Source organism: Ochotona princeps, chromosome 7 (genome assembly GCF_030435755.1).
Source record: "Ochotona princeps isolate mOchPri1 chromosome 7, mOchPri1.hap1, whole genome shotgun sequence".
NCBI classification, from domain to species: Eukaryota; Metazoa; Chordata; class Mammalia; order Lagomorpha; family Ochotonidae; genus Ochotona; species Ochotona princeps.
The window spans coordinates 72,045,287-72,061,638 of NC_080838.1; the positions used below are offsets into that span (position 1 = coordinate 72,045,287).

The 16,352-nt window shown below is 39.0% G+C and overlaps 1 long non-coding RNA gene across 1 annotated transcript in view; it reads right to left on the minus strand.

The window, feature by feature from the left end:
• Positions 1–5,313: 5,313 nt before the first annotated feature.
• The window catches only part of LOC105942398 (uncharacterized), a 94,365-nt gene continuing 83,326 nt past the window's right edge, over positions 5,314–16,352 (minus strand). The window contains exon 3 of the long non-coding RNA XR_009245860.1: positions 5,314–5,632. This is a non-coding gene — a long non-coding RNA (uncharacterized LOC105942398). The remainder of the gene's footprint in view (positions 5,633–16,352) is intronic.

Genomic DNA, 16,352 nt, shown 5'->3' on the forward strand with positions numbered 1-16,352 from the left:
TTTACATTCAGGGTTAATATGCACGGGTGGTAATTTGATCCTGTTATTTTAGCAATGGGTTGTTCATTGATTTAGTTTTCACATTTGCCTTTAATTTTGGTGTGTGCTATTCCTCTCTTCTCTGTCAAGAGATCATCGTTAAGTAGCATGTGTAGGGAAAGTTTGGAAGAGGCAGATTCCTTTTTTTTTTTTTAAAGATTTATTCATTTTATTACAGCCAGATGTACACAGATGAGGAGAGACAGAGAGGAAGATCTTCCATCCGATGATTCACTCCCCAAGTGAGCCGCAACGGGCCGGTGCGCGCCAATCCGAAGCCGGGAACCTGGAACCTCCTCCAGGTCTCCCACGCGGGTGCAGTGTCCCAATGCATTGGGCCGTCCTCGACTGCTTTCCCAGGCCACAAGCAGGGAGCTGGATAGGAAGTGGAGCTGCTGGGATTAGAACCGGCGCCCATATGGGATCCCGGGGCGTGTTCAAGGCGAGGACTTTAGCCGCTAGGCCAAGCCGCCCCGAGGCAGATTCTTTTAAATTTTCTTCACTGTGGAAAAAATTGGTTTCACTTTCAAAAACAAAGGAAAGCTTTGCTGGGTAAGTTATCCTGGGCCTACTTTTTTTGTCTTGTTTTTTGTTTGTTTTTGTTTTGTTTCATTTTTTTGTTTGTTTGTTTGTTTTTGCTTTTAAATCTGGAATATGTGACTTTATTCTCCTCTGGCCTGTACAGTTTCCTATGAGAGGTCTCCTGTGAATGTAATTAGCATTCCTTTATGTCAATTGATTTTTTTTTTTTTTTGACGTGCACATTTAAGGATCTTTTCCTTATGTTCGATTGAAGAGAGCTTGATTACGATGTGTGATGGTGAAGATCACTTTTGTTCCACCCTGTTAGGAGTTCTGTGCCCCTCCTGGATGTTGTCTCCCAATTCATTCTTTAGATTAGGGAAATTTTCCCTTATTTTTTAAACCCAGCTTCTCTTTCTGCACTTTCTGGAACTCCCATAACTCTTACATTGGCCTTTTAATAGAGTCTTTCAATTCTTGAATACGTTTTTTAGCTTGACCATCTCTGCTTCTAGCTTTTTGTTTGTTTCTTACCCCCTGAATGACAGGAAATATATTCCAATTCTGTTGTGCTGCTATCATCATTCACTTGCAGTAAAGTTTTATTCTTAGTTTTATGTATGACCCACTCACTGTTCATGCATGAGCATTATTCACTCTCAATGTGTTTGCACTTTCTAGCAGTTCTTCAGTTGTTGATTTCCAACCTCATCTCATGGTGATCAGAAATGATACATGAAATGATTTGATCGCCATTTCTGTTAATTTGCTGAGGCTTTTTATGACCTAACATATAGTCTATCCTCAAATGTGTTCCATGCACCGATAAAAAAAATGTATATTCTGCAACCATTGGATCAAATGTTCTTTTGATTATCAATTATATCCATTTGATCCATAGTACAGATTAGTTCCATCGTTTCCTTGTTGATCATTTGTCTGGTTGATCTATGCATGGATAAAAGTGAGGTGATGAGCCCCCCTTCCAATTATGATTATGTTAGAGTCCATGTCTGCTTTTAGATTCATTGACACGTGTTTTAAAAAGCCCTGTTCCCTGACCCTGTGTGCTTGTACATTTACTATAAATACTTCTTACCAAGGTCATCCCCTAATCATTATGTGATGCCTTCCCTCATCTTTTTACATGTGATTTTGTATTAAAGTCTATTTTTCCTGATATTACAGTAACTTTTTGTTCTTTCTTCTTATTGGTATGGAATATTTTTCCATCCTTTTACTTTCAATCTTGGTGTGATTTGTTTCTTATGGGCAGTAAATAGATGGGGCTTGTCTTTCCTTCCATTAAGCCAGTCTCTATATTTTTCTTTGGAGTGTTAGCCCACATGAATTCAAGATTATTATTGAAAGATAACATCTCTTTCCTGACATTTTTCACAAGTATTATCATTAGTTATTTGGCATTTTCTTTGCATATTTACTAGAAATTCTACCTTTACATTTTTTCACTATAATGGTTATGATTTTTTCATATACTTGTATTTTTATTTTTGATGAAGTTTACATAGCTGAGCAAAGTTTGAAGGATCTGGGGTTAGGGTGAATTTGGTGTGATCATTGTTTCCATGCTTTCTATTTCTTCTACCTGAGGATGGGGAAGGACCAATATCAACCCATGTCTTTCATGTGCACCATGGTCTGTCATCCAGCACAGCATCCTCTTCACTGTGGAGGATCAGTTCTCCTAGGTGGGCTCATGGGCCTGAGTAAGTTGACTGCGCTATGCCAGATCCCCAAACCCCTGGGGCTCATGGATCCAGCATCCACCATGCAGATAGGAACATGGCCCTGAGCCATGCAACTCAGGATCTGCTGGACCTACCACTCAAGCTCAATGACCTGAACCAGCAGACCCAGTTACCTCTGGGCCCCAACCCCTGTGGCTCATGGAACCAACACCTACTACATGGGTGGATCCAAGAACCTGAGCCAGGAGATCCAAGTCCACTGGACCCTCCATCCCCAGGGCTCATGGGCCCAACACAGTGGTTATCATCTTTTATTGCTGTATGTTTCTGTTTCCTTTAACATCATAGCTAAGACAAGATTGGTGAGGGCAAATTCTTTCCACTTGTGTTTGTTTTGGAAGGCCTTCATTTTGGCTTAATAAGAGTTGCACTTGATATTGTGCCCTGGATTGGCAGTTTTTTAGGAGCACAAATATGTCTCTTTATTCTCTCCTAGCCTAGAGTTTTCTGATGAAATTGGTTGTTAATCTAACCGGGATCCACTGAAGATACCCTGGCCGTTTGTGCACATTTTTTTAAAAAATGTTTTTCATGATGCAATATATTTGGCTCAGGATTTCTCCTGATCTCTTCCCCGCCCAACACACACTGTTTTCTCCTATATTGCAACAATAGTTTAGTCCATCAGTGACAGCCACAAGTCCATCATTCTGCTATTCAAGTGCATCCTGACATTGTAGGTGTAGACAATAGTATAAAGTCCATTTATACCATTGATAGTTTGACTATAATGTGTGACAGTGTAATAGTGAAGGTCATTTGTAATAGTCATATCTATTAGAATTCTGTGTGGGAAAAAAAGAATTCCGTGTGTTTCCTATAACTGTATGTCACTTTCTTTCTTCACTCAAGAAAGTTTCCTGCTATTATTTTGCTGAATAGCTTTTCTAGTCAATTCTCTCTCCTCACATTCACAAACTCCTAAGATACCCATTCTTAGGTGCTTGATGATTTTCCAAACTCCTTGAACACTGATTTGAGTTTTTTCCATTTGTGTTTGTATTTGTATGTGTGTGATTCGGAGGTTTCTTTCTTTCGTTCCTTCTTTCTTTCCTTCCTTTTCTTTCTCTCTCTCTCTTTCTTCTCTTCCTTCCTTCCTTCCTTCCTATCTTCCTTCCTTCTTTCTTTCCTTCCTACCTTCCTTCCTTCTGCCTTCTTCCTTTTTTTTTCTTTTGGCAGACTGAATGTTCCTAAGGGTTTATATTCTACCATGTATATTCTTTCTTCTGCATCCTCAAATCCATTTTGAGATTTTCTATCTTTGTTTCTACTTGAATGCTTCATTTCTAATATTTCTTTTGAATTTATACTTTAAATTTCACCTCTGTTGGCATTATTACCACCTCACCTCCTCTTTGTCATGAACATCTGCACCCAGGTTTACCCCACTTTAGGTATTAACTCCATGCACCCGGGCACATAACGCACACAGATCTCCCTGTTATTTGAGTGAGCACAGAACTGTGCTTTAATTCATCTTCAGATCATATAGGATCTCTTAGTCTTGATGCCAGACAGTTTGAATGCCCATGTGTTCCGCTATACATCACACTCTATCATGCTATCACATGACTGCTTTATCTTTGCACATAAGACTCCCACAGTCACTGTTGCATTGGATCCACTCAGTCCCAAGAGTTGTTTCTCCTCCAGAGAAAAGACAGACATCCTCAATGCCAGCTACATGTGAGTGCTCTACCTGGTGTGAACACCTGCATTCCCACATGTGCACCAACCACTGGTAAGCTTTGAGCGTAGATTCAGGGTCAATGGGGAGAGCATAATTATCCCTTTTATAAAATCCCATATTCTCTTGTACACACACAGATGCTGATCAGTGTTACAGTCACTGCACCCTTCACTTTCCTGTAGGTGGCATTATGCCCCAGTTAATCCAGGCATCACCATGGAGGAGCAGAAGCAGAAGAAGTGAGTTTTTCCCCTTCCATGATTTACACACATCTGCTGCCTGCCGTGTTTACGATTCAAGCCCAAAGTCACTGTAGTCCACAAGATGCTGTGTTTGGCAATGTTACCCAGAGCACTGGGTATTGCATTCAGAGTATACAAAAACTGCTGGTAGGCCCCAGACTTCAAAATGGTGCTAACTCATCTATGGTCTGGGTAAGTGAGTGGTAGTAATAGGGAAAAAGTTATGATTTTTCTCCCACAATGAGCTGAAGTAGCCCACCACCAATTCTACCATCAGTCTAAGACAAAGTCAGTGTTGTCAGCAAGATTTTTCACTAAATGATAAGCCCTGTGATGCTGACTATAATGGGCTTCCCCGATTTCACTCAGGAAACTTCAGTATCCTCCAGAAGCCGGTCATAGGAGCCACAGACATTGCTCTCAGCTCATCACTGTGTGATTGTGTTCACACTTCTCCAACCTCTCTGCCTGATATTTAGAGTTTCCCCTGCAAACTGCTCTCTGAATATTCCCTGGAAATGTATTTCTTTCTGTTCTCATTCACTAGCTTCCCCTGATCAATATCAGGATGTCTAGGATATCCACCCCATTCACTTTTAAAGGATAATTTCCCTCAATATAACATTCTTGGCTAGAAGTTTCATTTTTTTTTTAAATCTTGAATATATCCCCCACTATCTTCAGGCCTATAGAATCTCTACTGAGAGGTCTAATGTTAAAATTCCTGGTTCTCTTTTATTCTAAATTACTACTTTTCTCACGTTGTCTTTAGGATTCTTTCGTTGTCTTCAATTTTTGATGTTTTGATGACAATATGATTATTAAAACACCTTTGATGGAATCAGCTTATGGTTCTTTGAGCTTCTTGTACTGGATAATTATGTGTCTTTCAATAACTGAAAAATTGTAAATTTTTACTTTATTATCATGTTCTCAACGTCTTTTTCCTTTTCCTTTAGAAATATCTATAATAAAAACAATTGATCATTTAATGTGTCCCATATTTCACATGGAATTTCTTCATTCGTTTTTCTCTTTATTTTCTCTGATTGGGTTGTTTCAAAGCCCTGTCCTTGACTCAGAAATTCTTGTTTTGACTGAGTTGATTCTGTTAAAGCTCTCAGTGCCACTTTTAGTTTCATAGTTTGAAGAGTTCTCCAAAATTTCTGTTTGGTTCTTCTTACTGTGTTCCATCTCCTTAGTACTGTTTTCAGTCCTGCCACTCAATGATTTCTTCATTTCTTTTATCTGCCTTTATGTTCTTGTATCTCCACATTTGCCTCCGACAGAGGGAGGGTGAGGCTAATGGATCCATATGGAGTTGCTCTCAGACAGCTGGAAGTTCTAAACCACATGCCTTATTCTCAGCTCTGAAAGGAGGAACAAACATATGGCTTTCAAATATGATCTCTAGGGGGAGGCCAAAAAGGTAGCTGTTTTCTGGTTCCTGCTGCTGTGGTGGAAGGAAGGAAGGCAGGACCAAATCCTCTTTCCAGTAGGACCTGCCACTGTCACTGTGCTAACATTTCTACCTCCCTGCACTCCTTCACTTTCCCCAACAGGTGGTAGCTTCCTGAATCAGCTGACCAGCTGACATGTCTGGGATCATCACACTGCAACCTATTCCGAGTAATGTCAGCTGACCCAAGCCATAGTGACCTGCTTATCACCCATGTGGGGCAGGAGACTCATGTCAGACCTACAATCATTTGCAGCATTGGTTCCATGGACAGTCAGTGAAGACATCACCACTCCGTGCATGCTGAAGCACCTGCAGTTTCTGGAAATATACTGGTGGGTGCAAGCACACAGCCCCCTGTTTTAGTTTCTGAATGTGAGTTTGACAATCAAAATCCCAGATCTAATATCCAGAGAATGCTCTAGGCATCTGGTTCCTAGTTCTAGTAGGACAGCCTGCTGCTACCTAGCCCAGACTTCATATCTCTCATGATCAAGCTCTTAACACCTCACCATACAGCAATAGGACAAACCTCAGGTAGGGTGAATCACCAGAATCTGAAGATGCTGGAGTGGAGTTTAGCCCAAAGGTCCTAGAGCCCAGTGAGCACCTGTAGATCAAATCAGACCCTAGGCATGATGAGACCCTGGAGCTGCAGGTTAGCATTGTGCAAACACGCAGTAGAGCCACTTAAATTGACCAGAGAATACATGATTGGGTCAAAGATCTGAGATGCAACTCCAGGCCTACATTAACCATCAGGGACTCACTAAATAGAGTCAAGGTACAGATGACCTCACCGAGACCTAAAACATTGCCCTCAGGAATGAATCAATCCCATAAGTTCCAGCTTATGATACAAGATGAAATCTTGGGATACAAGACACACCTGAAGCCAAGGTAATGGGTGAATGGATCTAAAGAAGTCTGAAACACATGAAACTTGGACACTGGCACAAGAACCTTCCTACCTGAAAAACCTTCCACCCTCAGTGTATGCGAGGGGCCATAGAAATGGGATTGCTCTCTGCTCTAAAGGAAGACAGGACTGCTCAACATCTTCATTGCTTGCCTTAGAGAATTCCCACAACCCATATACACATATCCTGCTACAGTGACAGTTTATCTTCATTGTCACTGGTAAGAATGTGACCTTTCTGATTGAAATTAGAATCACTCTGTACTGAATCTCCACACAGGACAACTATCCTAAAAGAGCTGTGCAATTAACAGAAATGAGAACATGCTTCACATGTAGAAATGCACGTTGCCTCCTGTTTGCCATGTAGGTAGTACTATCTGGTACTACCAGTTTCCCCTGACAGCCCAGGCCAGCTGTGATAGTACCAAACAGTGCAACACCTTTTCTCAGCAGTCATTTGCCATTGTTCTTGGATAGATAGTCCGATTTTTTATTTTCATGTCTAATTTATCTGTTGTGATGCTAATGATTTCTGAGACAAGTCACAGCTTAGATGATCTTCATGCTGAAACTCAACATAGATCATAGTCTTAAGTCTCAGATCCAACAAATCGGAATGGGTTGCACATGCTGTGCCCACTATGGACTTCTTAGAGAATGAGAAAATACTTTGCTGTTGGTCTTGGTATCTCTTAAAGCCAGTAGCGTAATTAGGGCTCCAAATCATAATTGATAAATCCTCAATCATGGATTCCTAGTGTCAATCCTGTACTCTAGTGAGGACCCTATTCCACCAATAGGCACTACCAGAACCATCTGGGAGGCAAACATTGTATTATATACAATTGTACAAAATTCTGTTCTAGCTCAGATACTGGAAAGCACAATGTTCCACGGCCTTAAGCCTCAAACAATGCCTTCTTCTGCACATCTTTACACTGGGAATTTCAGAATCCGTTTGCCTTTGAACTGATTCATCCAAAAGGATAACTCAGCAGTGTACAAGGCCCATCCTTTTTCTGTGCTACAGGGAAAGTTGTCATCTGTTTTATAGGGCCTCCACAAAGGAACCTGAGAGCTCCAGTTAAAGACAATAGTCATTCAAATATGCAGTCGCTCAAAAAGTCATCAAGGATTTAAACTCCTTAGGGGAATGAGAATATAATCAACCCAAGCCCAGATTTCTAGACACAAAGTAACCTACAGGAACACGTTCTCATTTTGAGAAAATGTTTTTTTCTGATTAAAATAAAGAGAACTCTTGTACATATACAAACATCACAAAGAGAGAATTGAAGACATTCTTCAGAATGCAAATTACTATAGCACCTGATTTCCAGGATTTGGAAGGATAGACAAATCCTCAATGAAGCCTTAAGGGGTCCTGACACTGATCCACTTGAAAGGAAAGGAAAAACAGCATGAATTCAATCAGAAGATTATGGATTGGCTGAAAAATTACTGTACAAGCATTCTGTTTGTAACAAAAAGCAAACAATAGACTTGTGCACACTAAACCAAAACCAGGTATATTTCACAACCACAGGCCAGCTTTTTCCAACATCTATGTTCAGCAACCTCAAAGAGGCTTGAATGCTAGAAAGCAGTTGCTATAACCACCAGTTTAACTTTGGACCAACTCCTTGAAGTTCAAAATTCACACTAGTTTCAAGGTGTTTGGGAGATGAGACACCTGAAGCCAACCATAGGATGCAACACTACACACCAAGCTCTTTTATTCTCACCTGTAGCAACACTCCAATCTGCCTAGTTCTCAATCCACCTATTATGCTCCAGTGGAAGATACTGAAAAGCCAATTAGTCTATTCCAATAGGCCTGATCTAAAGAATGAACTTATGGAAAATCCAAATGTTGAGTGATTCAACAAAGAAGCATTTATGTGACAGTCCAAAATCCAAAATGGTATCAGCTTTGTCCAGCTCTCTAAGTCTACATGAATTTCAGGGTGAACAGAAAAACAAGTGTTCAGTTTGAGACACATATGTGGAATAATAATATTAAAGACATACTCTCTATTTAATAAGTTGGCTAACTGCACAACTGACATCTGTAAACCAGGCTTGCTTGTTTCAGCCTGTTGCTGCCAAGCAGGATATAAGATTTGGTCTGTTTAAACACATGCCTATTAGAATGCTTACCTTAATCAATGATGCTGTTGTTTCTCCTGCTGGTGCCTGGCAGTTGGGTTGCAGGTGGCAGACCATTCACTTATCTTCAGATTTGCCAATGACTGAGGCCAGTTCCCCAACACCTGAGGGAGAATCTATACATGTGTCAGCAAGGTATCCTCACCCCTGGATAGGCAGACACCTTAGTTTATGGAAAAGATACAGAAAATGGACCTTCCCATTTTGATGTGCCTTAGCATTAAGAAATGAAAATCCCCAAGGAAGTGGAATGATGTAGACTGGATATGTCTTAATCATTTACATAACACTCATAGAGAAAGTGAAATATATGTGTGTGTGTGTGTGTGTGTGTGTGTGTGTGTGTGTGAGTGAAATATATATAAATATATATATGTGATACAGGTGCTTTGTTTTGGCTCTTGATTCAAAAATTCTAATGAAAAAGTAGCTTCATATTTACAGTGAAATTCTTGACAAATCATGCTTTAGTGGCTACTGTCAGGTCTTGAATTCCATATGTCTTTGAAGGTGAGCTTGCGTTAACATATAAATCAGAGAATCTTGATCTTTTTCTGTCTAATTATAAAACAAGAGTATAAAAGTAACCCAAATGCTCAAAGTACTAGAAAAGCTAATGAAGTAAGTGATCTCAGCAACCTATAGTGATCACTAACAAAAATTTCTTCTAGAAGTTATAAATGGTTAAACTAAGACATCGAGAATTTCGTGAGAAATTACAATTTCATTTTCTGTACTTTTTTAAAGATCTGTTTATTTTTGTTGGAAAGGCAGGTTCACAGAAAGAAGGAGAGACAGAGAAAAACATCTTCCTTCTGCTGGTTCACTCCCTAGCTAATCTGAGCAACTCCACAATGGCCAGAGATGAGCTCATCTGAAGCCAAGAGTTTCTTCCTGGCCTCCCATACAGTTCAGGGTCCTAAGGCTTTGGGCTGTCCTCTGTTGATTCCCCAGGTCACAAGCAGGGAACTGGATGGCAAATAGAGCAACCAGGACACAAATCAACACCAATATGGGATCCCAGCACTTACAAGGAGGAAATTTAGCTACTCTCCCACTGTGCTAGGCCCCTTTTCTGTACAATCATTTTAAATCCAAGTGGCATGATAACTACAGACATGTAGACTGAGAATTTACACATGTATTTTTAACATAATTATAGACATGTAACACTGAGAAGAGTATTTCTCCTTGTGTTTATCAGTTTACATATATAGAAATAGAAATCTCACCAAGTTACCTAATGGATTCATGCACATCAGGAACATGCAGTATCTCCATGCAAGACACAGGATATCCCAAATTTTGTGATTTCTAGTCATTCCATATGCCTTAACAAATGGTTTTTATTCAATGGCTTCAATGTATTTGCATATTTTTTGCAAAAATAAATACTAAGCTCCTAATACGAACTTAGGCCAGTAGTAGATATAGAGAATTTGGTTATATTCTCAAAACCTCACAATTCTTCAGGACAGTCAAGGATTCATCTTGTTAACTATAAGAATAAACAAACTCTATTGGGAAAGGTACTTCATTGTTCATAGTAGGATCAACATATTCTGAAATTCAAATTTGATAATGTTGGCAGTTGCTACTCTTGAAGCTTTAGAGAGAAAACAAGAACAGTGTTTTCTCTAAATTTGCAATACAAAACAAATGCTTATTAATCTATAAGCATATATGCAACATATCATGTGGCATAAATACATACACATTAACTCTCTTTTTACTGATTGTGATCATCTCAAGTAATTAATAACAATTTGAAGGGAACTGCATTAAGATTGAGGTTGCATTAACAAGAAAATCAGAAACTGAAAATTCTATACATACATTTAAAATTCAATGTAATTGTTTTGGCAAGAAATTAAGTAAGATGAAAGCTAAAGCTTTTTTGTAAGCTTTGAGGTTCTTCACTCTTTGCTCAGTGTTGAAAATGTGTGACTCCCAACAAATCTTCAGCCACATCCAAAGCGCTCTTGCTTCGACCATGGTGTTACCTCATCCCTTGGGAGACTCCAAAGGTTTTCATAGACATGAAAGATGTGGTTCACCTTACCAGGACAGGTGCTCTGATGATCAGGTGGTGCTAAAATAAAACAAAGAATTTGACAGATTGCATCAAGTTTTAAAATGTTTACAACCATTGGCTATATTTGACATTCACCTGAATCTCTGCAGATAAACTACTGAAGATACACAAAAATCAACATTTATAAATCAACATTTATAAGACAAATCACTGCAATTAACGTAAATCTAATGTTAAGGAATGGTTAACTAGCTTATAAATGTGTATATCACATTATTATAATGACCTCAGCAAATAACTCATTAATATAAAATCAGTTAATATAGAAACTTAACTTGACAAAAGAAGCAAAGAAAATAAACAAAATGAGATTATATTCCTCCGTGTAATTAAAATTATAAATGGGATTGTCATTTTTATAGATATATTACTTAATGTGCCTAAGGTATATTGCTTTTGTCTTGCAAAGAGAGTGCATTGATATCACAACAATGTGAGCACACTCAACACTACCACAACCACTTAGAAATGAATCAGATGGAAAATTTTGTGGAATGTGTATTTTAACCACAGTCACTTCTCTAACAATGCTTGGCAAAACTTAATATTTGTTTCTTTTTTGTTTCCACCAATCCCTCCAATATTATTTGCTATCATGTTACTTCTTTGTGACAATTTCCTCTTCACAGGAAATGGAAAGATTTGTACAGAGCTCAGTAGAAAACAGAGTTTGTGGTGCTTTCTTTGGGCTCCAGGTTTGATCACATAGCTGAAGAAGAGGTCAATATGTTGGCATCTGCTCTTGCCAATCTTCTACAAAAGGTAAGAAACTACCCTTCCGGTGCACAGTTACTCAATGGGTCTGTTAAATTCTGCATAATGTCTTATTAACAGAATCTGACTGTGTGAAAGGGAAATCGTTAGGAGAGTGCTCATTTGTTTAAGATGTCAGTACAAACACAAACTTTACTTGGTGGGCTCAAAGAAACAAAGAGAGCATTCTGATTGTGAATTTTGGGACTAGCATTTTGATCAAAAGAAATATATTTAAGAGATGCAGTGTACACCTTTAATATTACCATAATATTGTACAGAGGACACTAAAGTCATCAGATTCCTCACTATCATTTGCTTCATTTTCTTGCAGGACTGTTGACGTCACCATATACATTAAAGCTGATATCAGGAAAGAATAAAATGTTAATTTCTGAAGGCACTGAAATAATCTTATTAAAGCTGATATTAAAAAGAAGTCTGAAATGTACCATTTGAGGATTTCCATGCAATCCTTACTCTTTATTTCCCCTAACGATAAAAGGACAACTCAAGGTCTGGTTCAGGAGTCTATTCCGAAAACAGAAAGCAAGGATTCACCAGCCCCAACTCTAAGCAGCCACATGGTCACATCTATTTAGGAAAAGGGAATAAACAGCCTACCAAGGAGGACTGGACACTAGTAAAGTTCAGATATCTCACTCTATAATATTTATTTGGAATTAATTTTGTAAGAAGCAAAAAAAGGCTGTGGTCTCTGTGTGTTAATCAATGTTTTTAGTTTTCTAGCAGATATAACCCTTCACCCAAGTGAGTATCCTGGGAGAAGCTCCTGGCTCCCAGCTTCAGATAAGCTCAGCTCTGGTCATGGTGCCCATTTTGGGAATAAACCAGTGGAGCAAGACCTCTCTCTGTGTCTGTCTCTCCCTCTCTATATATACAATATTCCTTTCAAATAAAAATAAGCAGATATTAAAAGAGGAATAATGATTAAAATATGCAATCTATAAGTTTAAATACAGCTGCTAAAGAAAATTAGTCCCATATACATAGTCAGTTGAATAGATTTGGAGGTTTTATTGTAAATAAAATATGTCAAATTCTAATCAAATAAGTTCTAAAATTTTGGATATATTAAACTCTCAACCTGTAGAGATAAGAAGCAAAACCCCCACTTGACACCTTACACAAAGACCAGCTCTAAGTGAATCAAGGACCTAAATCTGCACCCATAAAACATCAAACTATTGGAGCAAAACACAAGAAGCATTCTACAAGATATAAACATTAGTAAATGTTTCTTCAAAAAGCACGCAAAACACAGGAAGTCAAAGCCAAAATAAATAAATGAAAGTACATCAAATTAAGAGGCTTTTGTACAGCAAAGAGAGCAACTGACGAAGCAAAGAGACAGCCAACAGAATGGGAGGAAATCCTTCAACACTAAACAACAGATGGGCAATAATGGCCAAGATCTGCACAGAGCTTGAGCAACTCCACAAGAGCAAACCCAACAACCCTGTGAAGAAACGGGCACAGGAATGGAGGATGCATAATTCAAAAGAACAAATTCCAATGGCTAATAGGAACCAATTATGACAAATATTTCTAGAAAAATACTACAGATACTTAATACTTTGTTATTAAAATTTTAATGCATCATCCACAAGCTACAAAGCAAAAAGTATAGCAATTAATAAAATATTACAGGGAAAAGAGAGCTGTGCTAGAGTCCTTAAATTTCACTAAGGCACACTTTCAAAGATAGTTGATGTGCACATGTCCATTATTCTAAATAAGGAGACTCTACCCACATTATCACAGCTAATTCAAGACTATTCCTTTTTCTCTGAAATATATTATATAACATCTTCAATAATTGTTGTCAAAGCAGAGCTTTTTGCAACTTTTGGGGTCAAATACATAATGTGCATTACATCCTGGGTGAGTAAGGCATTTTTACACTTTATAATTTTGAGAGATTTATTCGCAAAAAGCGAAATAAATTTGCCCATAGTAAATTTACCATAGGGACTTCAAACCAACATCCCTGACAAAAGAGAAATATCCACAGGGTCCAGATTCTATATTGGAAAGTTGTCAAGGTACTGAGATGCGACAAGATAAAAACTGCTGTAACAAGCATTAACATTTCAATATCCTTTCTCCTTTAAAAACACAGATGGTAAATAAAGAAGACATGCAAAAAAGAAGAAAGAGAGCTTAAAACATAGAATAAGCATCAGGGAAGTCTGTATCAACTCCTCCAACTTATTGGAGGTGGAGAAAGGGAATTGTTCTGAAACATTTTTACCACTTTAGTACAATCTTTCCAAGGTATTTTTTAGCTATTGAAAATCAAATTGTTTCTGCATTTTTTTCAGATGCTTCAGTGCTACTATATGACAATGTTACTGTTATGTATGTATTGGCTTTGTATACTGAAAATTTACTGGATTTAATAGCTTCTTAGTACAGTCTTTGAGGCTTCCCATATACAAGATGATGTCATCTGAAATGAGTGACAATGTGCCTGTTTCCTTTCTCCCAACTTGAATGCGCTCTCTTTCTTTTTTCTTTTTTTAAGATTTTATTTTTATTACAAGGTCAGATATACAGAGAGGAGGAGAGACAGAGAGGAAGATCTTCCATCCGATGATTCACTCCCCAAGTGAGCCGCAAGGACCGGTGCGCCGATCCGAAGCCGGGAACCAGGAACCTCTTCCGGGTCTCCCACGCGGGTGCAGGGTCCCAATGCATTGGGCCGTCCTCCACTGCTTTCCCAGGCCACAAGCAGGGAGCTGGATGGGAAATGGAGCTGCCGGGATAAGAACAGGCGCCCATATGGGATCCCAGGGCATTCAAGGCGAGGACTTTAGCCGCTAGGCCACGCTGCCGGGCCCAAATGTACTCTTTTTCTTGCAGTGGTGAGAACTGATGCTCTCCCAGTGCTATGCTGGACACCATTAAGGAAATTTGCATCCTTCACATCTTCATAGAGAGCAAGACTTCAGTTGCTACCGACCTAATATATTTGGCCTTTATCATACTGCAGTATGTTTCTTTTACCAGGTAAACATTGTCCTATGTGTGTGGCAGGGGTTGAGGAACAACAACAACAACAAAGCAATTCTGTGAGTTGAATGAGGGAAGCAATATGGAAATACACCTTGGAAGCAGACCCGCAATTGCACATCAAATATTCTTGTCCATGTCTGAAAACCTTATTCACTGAGTTCCATCCAATGTAATAGCACAGCTGACAATGCTCTAAAAGAAAATGTAAAAGTTCGAGGACAAGAAAGCCCTCTTCTCTTAAGTACCCCAGAAGAAAAACTGTGGAGTAGAAAATTCGAACCCATTCTCATGTCTGAGTGCCTCAGTGTCTGAATACAAATGAGCCTTTCTGCTCTGCTGAGATGCCTGCTGGTCTGTCATAGATTTTGCTAACATGCATACTGCCTCTTTCTCACACATCTGAAATTCTTCTATTCTTATAGGAAGGCAAGAATTTCTGATCCAGTCATTGCTGGTAACATATTTCTGGCAAATTCAGCTGGGTGATATTTAGAGTGAGGAAAAATCCAAGCGATCTCACCTCTGCTCTGGCAGAATGCTCCATTTTAAATGACCTTTATCCCTTTGGCTGCCTTTCCTTTTTGCTCAATGGCAGTCATGGTTTCTATTCAGCACACACAGGGAGACACAGTTGAAGTTGTTACATATCATTAGAAATTCCTTGCAGCAAATCCCATGGAGAATATCTTCTAAGAATCCAAGTACAACTCAATTACTTAAGTGCAATACTTAGAACCTGTTGAGATTCCCAGACTTGTTATGTCTTGCCCAGGGACAGTTGGCTGATCCCTTACCTTCAACTTAAATATTGGGTTTGCAGGAATTTTTTTTCTTTCTGGCTGACATCTAATTCCCTATGTCTAATCTCAGTTAGGTAGGAGAGTTGACTTACTACTTCCCACTAAAAACACCACACCCTTCATTTCTCCTGCATGATGTGCCAGCAGTTTTGAAAAACAAAATAAAACACTGGCAAGAATTGGTCTTATGATAACTCATCTTAAACTGCCACTTTTACCACCAACCAGACCCTGTACTGGGCCATGTTTACCAAGTGTATCCCAAGCTTTAATTTTCAGCAAGGGTTGGCCTCCTGGCCTCTCTGACACATACTATTCTTTTAAAAAAAAAAAAAAAACTGTTTAAATCTTGGAAGTTTCTCTGCCAACATACTATGATTGATGTGTTTTTTTCTCTAAATGAGAGTAGAATGCTGGACTCTCCGTAATTGTCCATACCCACAATCTCAGGATACCCTTAAATAACAGAATAGTGGACTTATGACTACTGAGACTGAAGTAGGGGCCTCCATTCTTACAGAAATTCTCTTCCCCTGTTGTGTTCCTCAAACACCAGCCTACAAAACTGAGGAAGACCTCAGTCTCCTGTCTGAGAGATTGTCATTGAGACAATCTCCTGTTGTCCTCTGCAAATACTTTAAACACATGTTATTCAAGCTTTCGCCTTCACTAGCTCACTGACTGCTGACCATTGAATCCCAGAAGAAAGAGTGAAGGAGAGACAAAGAGGTATCTCCTACATGCTGGTGCATTCCCCAAGTGACTACACTATCTACGGCTAAGCAGAGCAAAGCCAGGAACACAAAACAGCCAAGAATTTCTCCAAGGCCACCAAAATGTGTGCAAGGAACCA